This window comes from Triticum dicoccoides, chromosome 2B, assembly GCF_002162155.2.
Source record: "Triticum dicoccoides isolate Atlit2015 ecotype Zavitan chromosome 2B, WEW_v2.0, whole genome shotgun sequence".
Classification (NCBI taxonomy): domain Eukaryota; kingdom Viridiplantae; phylum Streptophyta; class Magnoliopsida; order Poales; family Poaceae; genus Triticum; species Triticum dicoccoides.
Genome location: NC_041383.1, coordinates 116,480,852 through 116,498,639, shown reverse-complemented (window position 1 = coordinate 116,498,639; position 17,788 = coordinate 116,480,852). Strand labels below are relative to the sequence as shown.

Below are 17,788 nucleotides of genomic sequence, written 5' to 3'. Positions count from 1 at the left end.
CAACTGCATATTGCTTTAAGGGTTTGCAAATTTGAAGCTCCCTTAGATAATTCTTGACAAAATGGCCCCCTGAAATACATTCTCATGGATAGCCTTTCTCCGAGCATGCCAAATTATCCATAGTGTTACACGCATCTTGATGAAATCCTCATGCGGTATAGACTCCATCAATGAGAAAATGAAGCATTTTGCATCTGGTTGTTTACACTGCATCATAACCTTACCATATCATCTAATGCCCAAACGCGGCGTACCATGTTACACTCCATCAAAGAATGCCGTCAGGAATCTTCAGAGCCACAAAGTCCACACTCTGATTGTACTGCCATCTTCTGGTGTTTGAGCAAGTCTGAAATTGACAAGGACTGTTGTGCTAGCTCCATAGAAAAAATTATATATAAAAAATATTTTATATAGGACGTAGATACAACCATAGACCATCCTTTAAAAGCTCACTAATTTGGCTGGGCTTTATTAATTTAGATCGATCTGACCCTTGCCACAGAGTCGCGCCATCCTCTGGAGCAGCCTTCTAATCTGTCGGTCGTTGCTATTGTTCCGCGCCACCACCTCCCGCGGCTCCCTCGCACGGTGCCTCGCCGCCAGACCTTCTTCCCCGGTCATGGCCACGCGGACTGCCTCCGCCTGGAACTCCCCGAACTGCTCATGCTTCACGCGTGCGGCCGCCACGCCCACCTCCAGCGCGAGGTTGGCATTCAGCGGTTGGTCGATGTGTAGCGGCAGCGCCACCATCGGCACCCCCACCGCCATCGACTCCAGCATCGAGCTCCACCCGCAGTGGGTTAGGAACGCCCCGCAGGACTGGTGCGACAGGATGCGCCACTACGGCGCCCACCCTTCCACCACCAGCCCGCGCGCCGACTTGAACCCCCACGGCATGGACCTCGCCACGCCGCGGGCGTCGTCCTCTGCGTTCGGGAACCGCACCACCCACAGGTAGGGCACCCTGCTGAGCTCCAGCCCAACCGCCATCTGCGTCATCTGGCGGTCTAACATGAAGTACTCGCTGCCGAAGGAGACGAGCACCACGGAGCCCGGCTCCTTGCCGTCGAGCCACCTCATGATGCGGCCGCCGTCGCGCTTCCCCTCGGAGCCAGCAGAGTCCCCGAGCAACGGGCCGGTGGGCACGACCTTCTTGCCCAGGAGCTGGGACAGGTAGTCAACGTACTTGCGCTCGATGTCGGCGCACGTCTTGATGGCCATGAACCCGGAGGAGCGCTCCACGCTGAGCAGCAGGCGGTCGCGCTCGGGAGTCTAGGTTGTGCCATCGCCGCGGGAGACTAGCAGCGACGTGTACTTGGCGTCCTCCTCGGCGCTGCTGAGGCTGATGGTCTCGGACGGGAAGGCGGTGGGGGCCCGTTCAGTCTTGAGGCAATGGACAACGAATGCCTTGGCGGCGGCGCTGAAGGTGTTGAAGTGCATGGCAGGCACGCCGCGCACCACGGCCTCGAGCGACGCCCACGGCTGGAGGAATTCGTAGACGACAAAGTCCATGCAAAGCTCGTCGAGGAGCACACCGAAGCGCGGTGCGGCGAGGTCGCAGGCGCGCTTGAGAGCCAGCATGAGGTGCGCGGGGAGGCCCTTGATGGTGTGCAGCGAGGGCGGGAGGCCGGGGATCACCGGGAGGTGGATCTCGACGAGCCTGACCCTGTCCGTCTGGTGGTGCGCGAGGGGCGCGAGGTTGGCCGGGATGGAGACTAGGTGCACGATGATGTCGAGGTGGTGGTCGTCGGGGCTGGCGGCAACGAGGCGCTTGGCCAGCTCGAGGTACGGGTTGATGTGGTCGTGCGCCAGCCATGGTAATATGACCACACGCATGCAGTCGCGCTCCGCCTGCGCCATGGCCATGGAACCCCAAGAAATTCAAGGACAACCAAAAGCCTAAGCTCGGGGATGCCCCGGAAGGCATCCCCTCTTTCATCTTTCGTCTATCGGTAACTTTACTTGGAGCTATATTTTTATTCATCACATGATATGTGTTTTTATTGGAGCGTCTTGTATGATATGAGTCTTTGCTTTTTAGTTTACCACAATCATTCTTGCTATACACACCCTTTGGGAGGGACACACATGATTCAAAATTTATTAGAATACTCTATGTGCTTCACTTATAACTTTTGAGCTAGATAGTTTTACTCTATGTTCTTCACTTATATCTTTTAGAGCACGGCGGTGGTTTTATTTTGTAGAAATTATTGATCTCTCATGCTTCACTTATATTATTTTGAGAGTCTTTTAGAACAGCATGGTATTTGCTATGGTTATAAAATTTGTCCTAATATGATGAGCATCCAAGTTGGGTATAATAAAAACTATCATAGGAACTGAATTGAATACTATGATCAATTTGATGCTCGATAATTGTTTTGAGATATAAAGGTGATAATGTTAGAGTCATGCTAGTTGGGTAATTATGCAATTGAGAAATACTTGTATTAAAGTTGGCAAGTCCCATAGCATGCACGTATGGTAAAAGTTGTGTAACAAATTTGTTGCATGGAGTGCTCTTTTGATTACCTTCCTTATGTGTAGAGGTCGGGACCGCGCGATGGTTAACTCCTACCAACCCTTCCCCTAGGAGCATGCGTAGTAGTACTTTGCTTCGAGGTCTAATAAAAGTTTTGCAATAATTATATGAGTTCTGTATGACTAATGTGAGTCCATGGATTATACGTACTCTTACCCTTCCATCATTGCTAGCCTCTACGGTACCGTGCATTGCCCTTTCTCACCTTGAGAGTTGGTGCAAACTTCGCCGGTACATCCAAACCCTGTGATACGATACGCTCTATAATACATAAACCTCCTTATATCTTCCTCAAAACAGCCACCATACGTACCTATTATGGCATTTCCATAGCCATTCCGAGATATATTGCCATGCAACTTTCCACCGTTCTGTTTATTATGACATGCTCCATCATTGTCATATTGCTTTTGCATGATTATGTAGTTGACATCGTATTTGTGGCAAAGCCACCATGCATACTTTTTTATACATGTCACTCTTGACTCATTGCATATCCCGGTACACCGCCGGAGGCACTCATATAGATTCATATCTTGTTCTAGTATCGAGTTGTAATCCATGAGTTGTAAATAAATAGAAGTGTGATGATCATCATTATTAGAGCATTGTCCCTTAAAAAGGAAAGGAAAAATAAAAAAGGAAAGGCTAAATAAAAAAGGCCAAAAAAAGGCCCAAAAAAAGGGGGGGACAATGTTACTATCCTTTTTCCACACTTGTGCTTCAAAGTAGCACCATGATCTTTATGATAGAGAGTCTCTTATTTTGTCACTTTTGTATACTAAGTGGGAATTTTTCATTATAGAACTTGGCTTGTATATTCCAAAGATGGGCTTCCTCAAAATGCCCTAGGTCTTCGTGAGCAAGCAAGTTGGATGCACACCCATTTAGTTTCTTTTGTTGAGCTTTCATACATTTATAGCTCTAGTGCATCTGTTGCATGGCAATCCCTACTCCTCATGTTGACATCAATTGATGGGCATCTCCATAGCCCGTTTATTAGCCTCGTTAATGTGAGACTTTCTCCTTTTTTGTCTTCTCCACACAACCTCCATCATTATATTCTATTCCACCATAGTGCTATATCCATGGCTCACGCTCATGTATTGCATGAGAGTTGAAAAAAGCTGAAGCGTGTTAAAAAGTATGAACCAGTTGCTTGGCTGAAACCGGGGTTGTGCATGATGGGAGTATTTTGTGTGATGAAAATGAAACATAGCCTAACTATATGATTTTGTAGGGATAAACTTTCTTTAGCCATGTAATTTTGAGAAGACATGATTACTTGTTAGTATGCTTGAAGTGTTACTATTCTTATGTCAATATGAACTTTTATTTTGAATCATTTGGATCTAAACATTCATGCCACAATAAAGAAAATTACATTGAAAAATATGCTAGGTAGCATTCCACATCAAAAATTCTACTTTTATCATTTACCTACTCGAGGACGAGGAAGAATTAAGCTTGGGGATGCTTAATACGTCTCCAATGTATCTATAATTTTTGATTGTTCCATGCTATTATATTATCTGTTTTGGATGTTTATGGGCTTTACCATACACTTTTATATCATTTTTGGGACTAACCTACTAACCGGAGGCCTAGCCCAAATTGCTATTTTTTTGCCTATTTCAATGTTTCGAAGAAAGGGAATATCAAACGGAGTCCAAATAGAATGAAACCTTCGGGAGCGATCTTTATGGAACAAACGCAATACAGGAGACTTGGAGTGGACGTCAAGAAGCAGCCGAGGCGGCCACAAGGGTGTTCGGCGCGCCCTAGGGGGGCTCCCCATGCCTCGTGGGCCCCTCATGGCTCCCCTAACCGACCTCCTTCGCCTATATATATCTACGTACCTCGAAAACATCTAGGAGCACCATGAAAACCTAATTCCACCACCACAACCTTTTGTACCCATGAGATCCCATCTTGGGGCCTTTTCCAGCGCTCCGCCGGAGGGGGAATCAATCACGGAGGGCTTCTACATCATTGCCAAGGCCTCTCCGATGAGTTGTGAGTAGTTTACCACAGACATTCGGGTCCATAGTTATTAGCTAGATGACTTATTCTCTCTCTTTGAATCTCAATACAAAGTTCTCCTCGATCTTCTTGGAGATCTATTCGATGTAACTCTTTTTGTGTGTTGTGTTTGTCGAGATCCGATGAATTGTGGGTTTATGATCAAGTTTATCTATGAGAAATATTTGAATCTCCTCTGAATTCTTTTATGTATGATTGGCTATCTTTGCAAGTCTCTTCAAATTATTGGTTTGGTTTGGCCTACTAGATTGATCTTTCTTGCAATGGGAGAAGTGCTTAGCTTTGGGTTCAATCTTGTGGTGTCCTTTCCCAGTGACAGCAGGGGCAACAAGGCACGTATTGTATTGTTGCCATCGAGGATAAAAAGATGGGGTTTATATCATATTGCTTGAGTTTATCCCTCTACACCATGTCATCTTGCTTAATGTGTTACTCTGTTCTTATGAACTTAATACTCTAGATTCACTTTGGATAGCGGTCGATGTGTGGAGTAATAGTAGTACATACAGGCAGGAGTCGGTCTACTTGTTGCGGACGTGATGCCTATATACATGATCATGCCTAGATATTCTCATAACTATGCACTTTTCTATCAATTGCTCGACAGTAATTTGTTCACCCACCGTAATACTTATGCTATCTTGAGAGAAGCCACTAGTGAAACCTATGGCCCCCGGTCTATTTTTCATCATATAAGTTTTCAGTCTACTTTATTTTGCATTCTTTACTTTGCGTGGAGCCTTACTGGATTGATACCTTGGTTCTCAAAAACTGAGGGAAATACTTACGCTACTTTGCTGGATCACCCTTTCCTCTTCAAGGGAAAAACCAACGCATGCTCAAGAGGTAGCAACACTCATCGGTCGCATGTCGCGATCTACAACAATAATCACATAATTCTGTGGTACACTCTGCCACAAAATGCCCCGGCTCGCCACATCTATAACACGGTAACTTCTTCTTCTTAATAGCCCACTTTTATAAATTTTCACCATCCCGTTTGTCCGGAACCTTCTCAGAACCTCCGTCACCAACCTTAACAACCGCCAATGCCCGGACTGTGTCTACAGCCACCTCGGGAAGAGCAGGTGCAGCCGTCTGCATCATAGCAGTAGGTTCGGCATGTGCCACTGCGGCCGTAGCAACAGGCCGTGGAGGAGGCCATGATGGAGGCGGGCGCTGACCCCCTCCTCTCCTGCCTCGGAAAGTACGGTGAGCTCCCCGGTTATACCAGTTGGTTTGGCCAGCCACCCCGTCGACAAAGTTGCTGGGAGGTCCTTGAAAACCGCATCCCGGTCCGCCGCCATTGTACCATCCAGAGCCACGTCCACCGCCCAACGAAGAACCACGGTGTTGACCCTTGCCGTATGCATCATATCCGTCATCACCCCACTGCCCATATCGGTTGTAACGGAAGCCTTCACCACCGTAGTTCCGGCCACCACCGCCATAGCCATCACTACCAGGGACATTGCCCCGCCCGGCGACTTGGCGCTGTCCTGCCTGGCAGCTTGGGCGTCGCTCTGCCTAGCAAGATGGTCGCCACCCCGCCCGGCGACCTGGCCAGTCGGCGCCTCCGGCTGACTCACGGCGGCCCGGCCCGGGGACGGGGCCATGTTAGTTCTCGCTGGAGCTGGGGCCGGGGGCGCAGCCCCTTGCTTGGTTGGCCACTGGTTTCCACTCCCCGCCATGGCGGACGGTGCACCCGGCGGGCTGGTTCTCCTTGCGGCGCGCCCGACACCGAGCGAAGGGAAACTGGGAATAGCTGTTTGACAAACCCTAACGGTCTGGGGCAGAGGCGGAGCGATCTCTCTATCCAGATGATCGTATCGCAATGAAGCAGAAATCACGTAAGAAGTCTCCATTACGTGTATCGCATGCTGGGCCACATACCCAGTCATGTCCGATTCCGCACCGACCCTATCAACCTCAGGCCCAACTTGGCCCAATAGCTGATTGATACGTCTCCGTCGTATCTACTTTTCCAAACACTTTTGCCCTTGTTTTGGACACTAACTTGTATGATTTGAATGGAACTAACCCGGACTGACGTTGTTTTCAGCAAAACTGCCATGGTGTTGTTTTTTGTGCAGAAAATAAAAATTCTCGGAATGTCCTGAAGCTCCACGGAACACCTTAGAAAAAATAAAGAAAAATCCTTGCAAAAGAAGAAGACCAGGGGGCCCACACCCTGCTCACGAGGGTGGGGGCGTCCCCCCCCCTGGGCGCGCCCCCCTACCTCGTGGGCCCCCTGTTGACCCTCCGACGCCAACTCCAACTCCATATATTGGCTTTCGGGGAGAAAAAATCAGAGATAAGAAATCATCACGTTTTACGATACAGAGCCGCCGCCAAGCCCTAAACTCTCTCAGGAGGGCTGATCTGGAGTCCGTTCGGGGCTACAGAGAGGGGGATTCGCCGCCGTCGTCATCATCAACCATCCTACATCACCAATTTCATGATGCTCACCGCCGTGCGTGAGTAATTGCATCGTAGGCTTACTAGACGGTGATGGGTTGGATGAGATTTATCATGTAATCAAGTTAGTTTTGTTAGCGTTTGATCCCTAGTATCCACTATATTCTGAGATTGATGTTGCTATGACTTTGCTATGCTTAATGCTTGTCACTAGGGCCCGAGTGCCATGATTTCAGATCTGAACCTATTATGTTTTCATGAATATATGTGTGTTCTAGATCCTATCTTGCAAGTCTATAGTCACCTACTATGTGTTATGATCCGGCAACCCCGAAGTGACAATAATCGGGACCACTCCCGGTGATGACCATAGTTTGAGGAGTTCATGTATTCACTATGTGCTAATGCTTTGTTCTGGTTCTCTATTAAAAGGAGGCCTTAATATCCCTTAGTTTCCAATAGGACCCCGCTGCCACGGGAGGGTAGGAAAAAAGATGGCATGCAAGTTCTTTTCCATAAGCACGTATGACTATATACGGAATACATGCCTACATTACATTGATGAACTGGAGCTAGTTCTGTGTCACCCTATGTTATGACTGCAACATGATGAACCACATCCGGCATAATTATTCATCGCTAATTCGGTGCCTACGAGTTTTCCATATACTGGTTTACGCTTATTTTCTTTTCCGTTGCTACTGTTACAATCACTACAAAATACCAAAACATTAATTTTACTGTCTTTACTTTTGTTACCGTTACCACCACTATCATATTACTTTGCTACTAAACACTTTGCTGCAGATACTAAGTTTCCAGGTGTGGTTGAATTGACAACTCAGCTGCTAATACTTTAGAATATTCTTTGGCTCCCCTTGTGTCGAATCAATAAATTTGGGACTCTACCCTCGAAAACTGTTGCGATCCCCTATACTGGTGGGTTATCAAGACTAATTTCTGGCGCCGTTGCCGGGGAGCATAGCTCTATTCTTTGAGTCACTTGGGATTTATATCTGCTGGACACTATGAAGAACTTGAAAGATGATCGAACTACTATTTTGCCCTCAACTACGAGGGGAGGTAAGGGACTGCCATCTAGCCTCGCACTAGATTCTCCTTCTGTTATGAGTAAGTTTGCGACACCTAAACTTACTACTGCTATTGATTCTGATATGTCGCATGTTATTGATGATGCCACTTCTGCTATGCATGATACTTATGATGAAACTACTTCTACGCTTGATACTATTGTGCCACTTGGTGAATATCTTGATGAGCAAATTGCTAGGTCTAGAGAAAGAGAAATTATTGAACCTGAACACGATGATGTTAGTGATGATGAACCTATGCCTTCTATTCCTGAGGGTTATCTTTTTGATGCTGAATCTTCTACAGCTATTTTTGCTTGCCAGGGTAGACGTGAACTTAAGAGGTTGCTAATTAAATGGAGTAAAGAATCTTTTAGAGGTAGAATGAAACCCAACCCTACTTTTGCTACTTCACCTATCTGTGTTCCTGATCAGGACTATTATGATTTTTCTGTTGATCCAGATATAATTACTTTGGTGGAATATGATCCTTTTTATGGCTATGAATCTGAAACTGTTGTGGCACATCTTACTAAGTTAAATGATATAGCTGCCCTGTTTACTAATAATGAGAGATTGCGCTACCTTTATTTACTTAAGATATTTCCGTTCTCATTAAAGGGTGATGCTAAGATATGGTATAACTCTCTTGATCCTGGTTGTGTGCAAAGTCCCCAGGATATGATTTATTACTTCTCTGCTGAATATTTCCCTGCTCATAAGAAACAAGCTGCTTTGCGGGAAATATACAATTTTGTGCAAATTGAAGAAGAGAGTCTCCCACAAGCTTGGGGGAGGCTTCTCAAGCTACTTAATGCTTTGCCTGATCATCCTCTTAAGAAACCTGAAATATTTGATATCTTTTATAATGGACTAACTGATGCTTCCAGAGATTACCTGGATAGTTGTGCTGGTTCTCTTTTCAGGGAAAGAACACCGGATGACGCTGAAATTCTATTGAATAATATGTTGGCAAATAAAAATAATTGGGCACCTCCCGAGCTACCTCCTCAGCCAGTTTCTGAGCCAATTACTGGGCCTATTCCTAAACCAACTCCGAAGAATAGAGGTGTTTTATTTCTCAGTCCCGAAGATATGCAAGAGGCAAAGAAATCTATGAAAGAAAAAGGTATTAAAGCCGAAGATGTTAAGAATTTACCTCCTATTGAAGAAATACATGGTCTTAATTTACCGCCTGTGGAAGAAGTATATGATCTCAATTACTTATTTAATGAAGAACCTCCCGATATCCTGACACAGGTAGTAAAGGTAAATTCTCTCTATAGATATGATAAATCTGAAGCCCCCCCCTACTAAAATTGCTAGTCAGTGATTGGATGAGTTTGATGACTTTATGTTTAAGCAAGACGACTTTAATGCTTATTTTGGTAGACAATTAAAACAGAATACCTTTACGATTAAACGCTTGGGTGATTATATGGCTGGTATTAGAGGTGAACTTAAACTTGTTAGCAAGCATGCTTCTATGGTTACCACTCAAGTAGAACAAGTACTTAAAGCTCAGAAAGAAGTGCTTGATGAAATGAATAGTAAGAAAAAATGATTATGCTGCTAGAGTGGATAAGAACTGGTAGAATGACTCAGGAACCTTTGTATCCTGAAGGCCACCCTAAGAGAATCGAGCAAGATTCTTAGAGAAACAATATTGATATACCTAGTTCCTCTAAAAGTAAGAAAAAGAAAAATGATAGGACCTTGCAAACCTCTAGTGAACCCATTGCTGAACCACCTGAGAATCCAAATGATATCTCTATTTCTGATGCTGAAACACAATCAGGTGACGAACATGAACCTAGTGATAATGTTAATGATAATGTTCATGTTGATGCTCAACCTAGTAATGATAATGATGTAGAAGTTGAACCTATTGTTGATCTTGATAACCCGCAATCAAAGAATCAACTTTATGATAAAAGAGATTTTGTTGCTAGGAAACATGGTAAAGAAAGGGAACCATGGGTTGAGAAACCCGTGCCTTTTCCTCCGAAACCATCCAAGAAAAAGGATGATGAGGATTTTGAGCGCTTTGCTGAAATGATTAGACCCATATTTTTGCATATGCGATTAACTGATGTGCTCAAAACAAATCCTTATGCTAAGTATATGAAGGATATTATTACTAATAAAAGAAAGATACCTGAAGCTGAAATTTCCATCATGCTTGCTAATTATACTTTTTTAAGGGAGGAATACCAAAGAAACTTGGAGATCCCGGAGTGCCTACTATACCATGCTCCATTAAAAGAAGTTATGTTAAAACTGCTTTATGTGATCTTGGAGCCGGTGTTAGTGTTATGCCTCTCTCTTTATATCGTAGACTTGACTTGAATAAGTTGACACCTACTGAAATATCTTTGCAAATGGCTGATAAATCAACTGCTATTCCTATCGGTATTTGTGAGGATGTGCCTGTTGTAGTTGCAAACGTTACTATTTTAACGGACTTTGTTATTCTTGATATTCCCGAGGATGATAGTATGGCTATTATTCTTGGAAGACCTTTCCTTAATACTGCAGGGGCCGTTATTGATTGCACCAAAGGCAATGTCACTTTTCATGTTAATGGCAATGAGCACACGGTACACTTTCCGAGGAAACGACCTCAAGTTTATAGTATCAACTCTATTGGAAAAGTTCCATCGATTATATTTGGAGGTTCCGAATTTCCTCTCCCTACTGTCAAGAAAAAGTATGATATTCTTATTGTTGGGGATTTTCATATCCCCGTTGAGGTAACTTAGTGTTATTCGAAATTCCTCCGGTTCCGGGATTATTCGGAATGAGTTTGTTAACAAGACTTGATCAACCTTGTTAGTGGATTCTTTTTGATGATCACGAGATGGATGAAACTAGAAGCACAACTTTCTGTACCCTTTTTATATTTTTTGTTATTTAGTAGAAATAAAGTAAAATAATATTTTTCTGTTTGTTTCCTGACTTATCCGTGCAATACAAAAATATCCCGAAAATAAAAGTCCTCAGAATGCCATGCCAATTTAATATGATTTTTTCGGAAATATTTGAGAATTTACTGTGCAAAAATTACCATGGAGGGAGCTGCCACCTGGCCACAAGGGTGGAGGGCACGCCCTACCCCCTGGGCGCGCCCCCCTGCCTCGTGGGCCCATGGTGGCCCTCCTCCACTTATTCCTGCACCCATATTCTTCCTCTGCCTCACACAAACACGAAAAACCAACTCAAGCACGAGTTCCAGCCCCCGTTGCTGTGATTTTCGATCTCCTTGCTCAAAGCACCTCTCGCAAAACTGTTTGGGGAGATTGTTCCTTGGTATGTGACTCCTCCATTGGTCCAATTAGTTTTTCTTCTAATGCTTTATTCTTTGCAAATTTGTGTTGCATAGGTGACCATGTTCTTGAGCTTGCATGTCAAATTTATATGGTTCCAAGTAGTTCCAATGCTTTATATAGGCCCTAGGCACTTGTGGGAGTTGTTGTTATCAATTTTATTGAAGTTGGTTCACTTTTATTTGAAGTTACTAAAAATTTTAAATTGTTTCAGAAATAATGAAGAGACTTTTGAGGGGCTCGTCGAGCCGAAGCTCTAAGGAAAACAAAAGGAAGAAGAAACGGCACTGCCCCGCGCTTATTTAGATTACAAGAAACCTCACATCGTTCCGTGGTCGGCTATTCAAGCCTATCGAAACCCTGCACCAGCCCCGGAGCCAGAGCCACAAGATGAGTCTCCACGACTATCTGTTTATTCTTGGGATCCAGAGGAGGCTGCCAGCCAGTGGCAGTCAGAGTCTTCTGCGTCACAGTATGACCCCAGCTTCACATATGGGTATCCGCCAGGCCATCCCTGGCAATAGACCAACTTAGGCCAAAAGCCTAAGCTTGGGGGAGTACGTATTTCCCACCGACATTACATTTATGTTCACACACACTCATTGCTAGATGTCGGTGCTCATACTTTTTCATTGTATTATCCATGCTAGTTTAAATTTCTTTTTCCTACTTTCTTCTTGTGTGTTTGATAAACTTTAAGAAAAATCAAAAAAATAGTTAGTTACTTTTCATGCTTGTAGTAGAATTAAAAATAAAACCCAAAAATATTTCTCGTTCTTCTTTTACTTGTTGGGAGCTTTCCAGTGTAAATAGTTTTTATTTCTTTTCCTTTCTTTGGGGGTCGAGAAGACCATATTGAAAATGCTTAGTGGCTCTTATATGCATGATTGTTCATTTAAACTTAGAGCCCATATTACTTGTCTTCTCTCTTGAGTTGAATGCTTGCAGATTCCAGCTTAGTCCAATGCATGTGCACTCTTATCATTATACACATCGTTCGGTCGTGCAAGTGAAAGGCAATAATGACGATATATGATGGACTTATTGGGAAGAGAAAAGCTGGTATGAACTCGACCTCTCTTGTTTTTGTAAATATGATGATTCATCATTCTTGATTCAGCTATTATGAAGTAAACATATTTGCAATGACATTTAAAGATTATAGTTGCTTGTGCCATGCTTGATTAGCTATGAGTTATAATGGTTTACCTTGCGTGCCAACATGCTATTAGAATGATTGTGATGTGGTATGATGAGGTGGTATCCTCCTTTAAATGCATTGAGTGACTCGACTTGGCACATGTTCACACATGTAGTTGAATCAAATCAACATAGCCTTCATGATATTTATGTTCATGGAGGATTATATCCTACTCATGCTTGTACTTGGTGTGAATTAATTTTAATGCATGTTTACGACTGTTGTCGCTCTCTCAGATGGTCGCTTCCTAGTATTTTGCTAGCCTTCACCTGTACTAAGCGGGAATACTGCTTGTGCATCCAAACTCCTTAAACCCCAAAGTTATCCCATATGAGTCCACTATACCTACCTATATGCGGTATTTACCTGCCATTCCAAGTAAATTTGTATGTGCCAAACTCTAAACCTTCAAATAAACATTCTGTTTTGCATGCTCGAATAGCTCATATGTCAACTAGAGCTGCCCTTATCTTCCGTGTTAGGCGGGTTATTCTCAAGAGGAGTGGACTCTGCTCCTCATTCACGAGAAAATGGCTGGTATCCGTGATGCCCAGTCCCATGCTTCATGCAAACTAAATCAAAATAACTGCAAACAAAACTCCCCTTGGGACCCGTTGAATGTTGGAGGCACTCGTTGTTTCGAGCAAGCCATCGATTGATGCTTGTGGAGGAAGGGGAGTATAAACTTTACCATTCTGTTTGGGAACCGCCTATAATTTGTTTAACATGGAAGATATCGTCGTCTTTTAGTTGTTATGTTGACAATGAAAGTATGCCGCTCAAAATATAATTTATCTCTATTTCAAAACCGAGCTCTAGCACCTCTACAAATCCCTGCTTCCCTCTGCGAAGGGCCTATCTATTTACTTTTATGTTGAGTCATCACCCTTCTTATTAAAAAGCACCCGCTAGAGAGCACATTATCGTTTGCATTCATTATTATTGGTTTATATTTGGTATGAGTTGACTGGATCTCTTTTACCATGACTTACAATGTTTAGTCAGTCCTTGATCTTTAAAGGTGCTCTGCATTTATGTTTTGCGGTCTCAGAAAGGGCTAGCGAGATACCATTTTGTTATATCATGTTATGATTATTTTGAGAAAGTGTTGTCATCCGAGTTTTGCTATTATGGCTCACTAGATGATTATTCTATTGATATGAGCAATTGTGAGACCTACGTATCATTGTGAGTATGGTTAGTTCATGATAATTGCTGAGACTTGAATGCTGGCTTTTCATGTTTACAACAAGAAGAGCAAACAGAGTTTGTAAAATTTTTTCTTTTTCTCTTTCAGTTTGTCAACTGAATTGCTTGAGGACAAGCAAGGGTTTAATCTTGGGGGAGTTGATACGTCTCCGTCGTATCTACTTTTCCAAACACTTTTGCCCTTGTTTTGGACTCTAACTTGTATGATTTGAATGGAACTAACCCGGACTGACGCTGTTTTCAGCAGAACTGCCATCGTGTTGTTTTTTGTGCAGAAAATAAAAATTCTCGGAATGTCCTGAAACTCCACGGAACACCTTAGAAAAAATAAAGAAAAATCCTTGCAAAAGATGAAGACCAGGGGGCCCACATCTTGCTCACGAGGGTGGGGGCGCCCCCCCCCCCGGCCTGCCCCCCTACCTCGTGGGCCCCATGGTGGCCCTCCGACGCCAACTCCAACTCCATATATTGGCTTTCGGGGAGAACTAAAATCAGAGAGAAGAAATCATCGCGTTTTACAATACAGAGCCGCCGCCAAGCCCTAATCTCTCTCGGGAGGACTGATCTGGAGTCCGTTCGAGGCTCCGGAGAGGGGGATTCATCGCCGTCGTCATCATCAACCATCCTCCATCACCAATTTCATGATGCTCACCGCCGTGCGTGAGTAATTGCATCATAGGCTTGCTGGACGGTGATGGGTTGGATGAGATTTATCATGTAATCGAGTTAGTTTTGGTAGGGTTTGATCCCTAGTATCCACTATGTTCTGAGATTGATGTTGCTATGACTTTGCTGTGCTTAATGCTTGTCACTAGGGCCCGAGTGCCATGATTTCAGATCTGAACCTATTATGTTTTCATGAATATATGTGTGTTCTATATCCTATCTTGCAAGTCTATAGTCACCTACTATGTGTTATGATCCGGCAACCCCGAAGTGACAATAATCGGGACCACTCCCGGTGATGACCATAGTTTGAGGAGTTCATGTATTCACTATGTGATAATGCTTTGTTCCGGTTCTCTATTAAAAGGAGGCCTTAATATCCCTTAGTTTCCAATAGGACCCCGCTGCCACGGGAGGGTAGGACAAAAGATGTCATGCAAGTTCTTTTCCATAAGCACGTATGACTATATACAGAATACATGCCTACATTACATTGATGAACTAGAGCTAGTTCTGTGTCACCCTATGTTATGACTGCTACATGATGAACCACATCCGGCATAATTATCCATCGCTAATCCGGTGCCTACGGGTTTTCCATATACTTGTTTATTTCCTTTTTCATTGCTACTATTACAATCACTACAAAATACCAAAACAGTACTTTTACTGTCTTTACTTTTGTACTGTTACCACCACTATCATATTACTTTGCTACTAAACAATTTGCTGCAGATACTAAGTTTCCAGGTGTGGTTGAATTGACAACTCAGCTGCTCATACTTGAGAATATTCTTTAGCTCCCCTTGTGTCGAATCAATAAATTTGGGTTGAATACTTTACCCTTGAAAACTGTTGCGATCCCCTATACTTGTGGGTTATCACTGATTCAAATGTGATTGCTTGGCGGCCCGGATCTCAGCCGTCCCAAAGACCACCGGCGCTGGTGGCTGCGCCACCGTCCGTCCATTCCTCTTATTCTTTCTAGTGATTCTAGTCCAAGAATTCGGCAACCAGAAATTTGATAAAGTAATTGGTGCAAGACATACCTTGGGAATCAGACCCTTCCATGGCCGGATCGTAGACGGCGCCATTCTCCGCTGAACTATCCGGCGAACCAACTTGATCTTGTCTTCAGATCGTAAGCCTTGCCTTGCTGGATCGTCGATCGGAACCATGACATCAACAATCGTAGCAACGTCCTCCTCCGAATAACCTGGATTGAAAGCTTCGCAGATCACATCCAAAGGCATTGGCGAAGACAACTCCGGCGAGCTGCCGGTGATATCTCTGTCCTCATCGTCCTCGTCGTCAGTCTCCGCGAGCAACCAGAACCTGCCGCCGACCCTCCCGCTAGGAGCGCCGGAGGCGGCCGCCCGGGTCGCGCCGGTCGTCGCGGAAGTCTGTTTCATTCCCTTCTGCTGTCCTTATCTGTTGATCAAGAGATGAACTGACTAAATGTGTGAGTTCAAATTTTATAGGCATTGCTATTCTTTTCATTGTTTCTATAAGCTCTGCCACTGTAAAATGGTACCTCATGCAGGTGCAAACTTGTCGTCCTAACTCAGTTAAAGATATTAAAGAGTCTGACTTCCCAGTAAAAGGTTTGCAACTTCTTAACATGTAAGCACTTCGTGAGAGTAAACGGAGAGCACGAGTAATGCTAGAGGTACGAAAGGTTATGGGCTCATTTGATTCAAAGGAATTCTATAGGATTTTTGAAGGATTGAAATCCTTTCAATTTTTTCCTACGTTTGTCCTTTGATCCATAGGATGAATCCCATAGAAATTTTTTTAATGGAATATTTTGTACTAAATTTCATAGGAAATATAATATCCACTCCAACCTCTTTTTACAATTCCTTTGCTTTTCCCATGATATCAAAGGGCTTCTTTGGATCACAGGATTTGAAAACACAAGAATTCAAAAAATACAGGAATTTGATAAGATTGCATGTGCAAAACAAATGATTACAAAACAAAGGAAAACATCAAGAATGGTCATTTGGGTGAACACACGAAAAAAACAGGAAAAGTGCCTCGATCCTACGCGAATCAGTGTAAAAAAGAGGTTAGAGTGGATGTTGAAATTCCTATAGGATTGAGTTGTAGGAATGCAATCCGTAGGGATTTTGAAGGTGTCTTTCCTTTGATCCAAAGGGCTTCCTTAGGAAAAAAAAATCCAATGGATTGGAATCCTCCAATATTCCTATCAAAATCCTTCAATCCAAAGAGCTCCAAACACTCCTTGTTAATCCTATAGGATTCAAGTGGGCATGACACTCCAATCCTATACTTTTCTTGTTCCTACATTTTCAAAATCATGTGAATTAAAGAGGCCCTACATAGATTTTCTACGGGCATGCTGATGTGTGGGATTAGGATTGGAAGTCGGTGGGATGAATGGGCCCACCCCATTGAAATTCAGGGGTGGGGGTGGGGGATTTAGGTTGGAAGGTCACGTGAAATGTTTGAAAACATTTTGTAGGTGTAGGAATACTATGTTACCAAGCTTCCTATAAATGCTTGGTTGTGGTGGCTTGGGGCTCGGGGTTCGTTTGTGGACCTGTTGTAAGAGTGAGCTTCACTGTCTTAGGGGTACGAGCAGCAGATGATTGTAGCGTTTGTAGGAGGGTTCACGTGACTATAGTCGATGGACAACAACACTGCGATGTGTAACAACATCACAACGACTCAACCAATAGCTCCTCCATCACGAACATCACATACGGTCTACACAAGACTACCGACAAGAAGAAAAAATGCAACCATAATTAATAATGCTATCATAATTAAATGTTAGCACAATCCAGGTAAAAAGAGGAGAGTTAACTCATGACTGAAAAAGTGCAGCAAAGTATGATCTTGCATGAAAATTTTGAGCTTCGGCCACATGGCCCTGTTCTTTATTCTTTTATTCGTGTTTGATTCTACTTCATGTTTCTTCAACCGTTTATGACACTTTCTTTCATCACCAACTTCCTATTGTACTTTCTTTCTTCTTCAACTTTATATTACATTTTTGCACTATAGTTTCTTTTGTTCTTCCTATTATTACTAGATTAAAAATTCAATGCAGCGGAATACACATTATAAACACACAATGTAGGAGAATTAGAACACAATGTACGAAAACAATTTATACTCGATTCCTAGAAATTAAACGTCATGTGAAAGAAAATACGCAAAGTAGCAAAAATCAAAACTGAGCATTGTTGGAGAATCAGGACACTCTTTTGTTTAGTTGTCGACAACATTGTTTGATGGGACGACGAATTTAAGAAAG

At 43.5% G+C, this 17,788-nt stretch overlaps 1 pseudogene; it reads right to left on the bottom strand.

Annotated features, from left to right (window-relative positions):
- Window positions 1–474: 474 nt before the first annotated feature.
- On the bottom strand, window positions 475–1,863 carry LOC119362488 (annotated as a pseudogene).
- Between the last annotated feature and the right edge of the window lie 15,925 nt (window positions 1,864–17,788).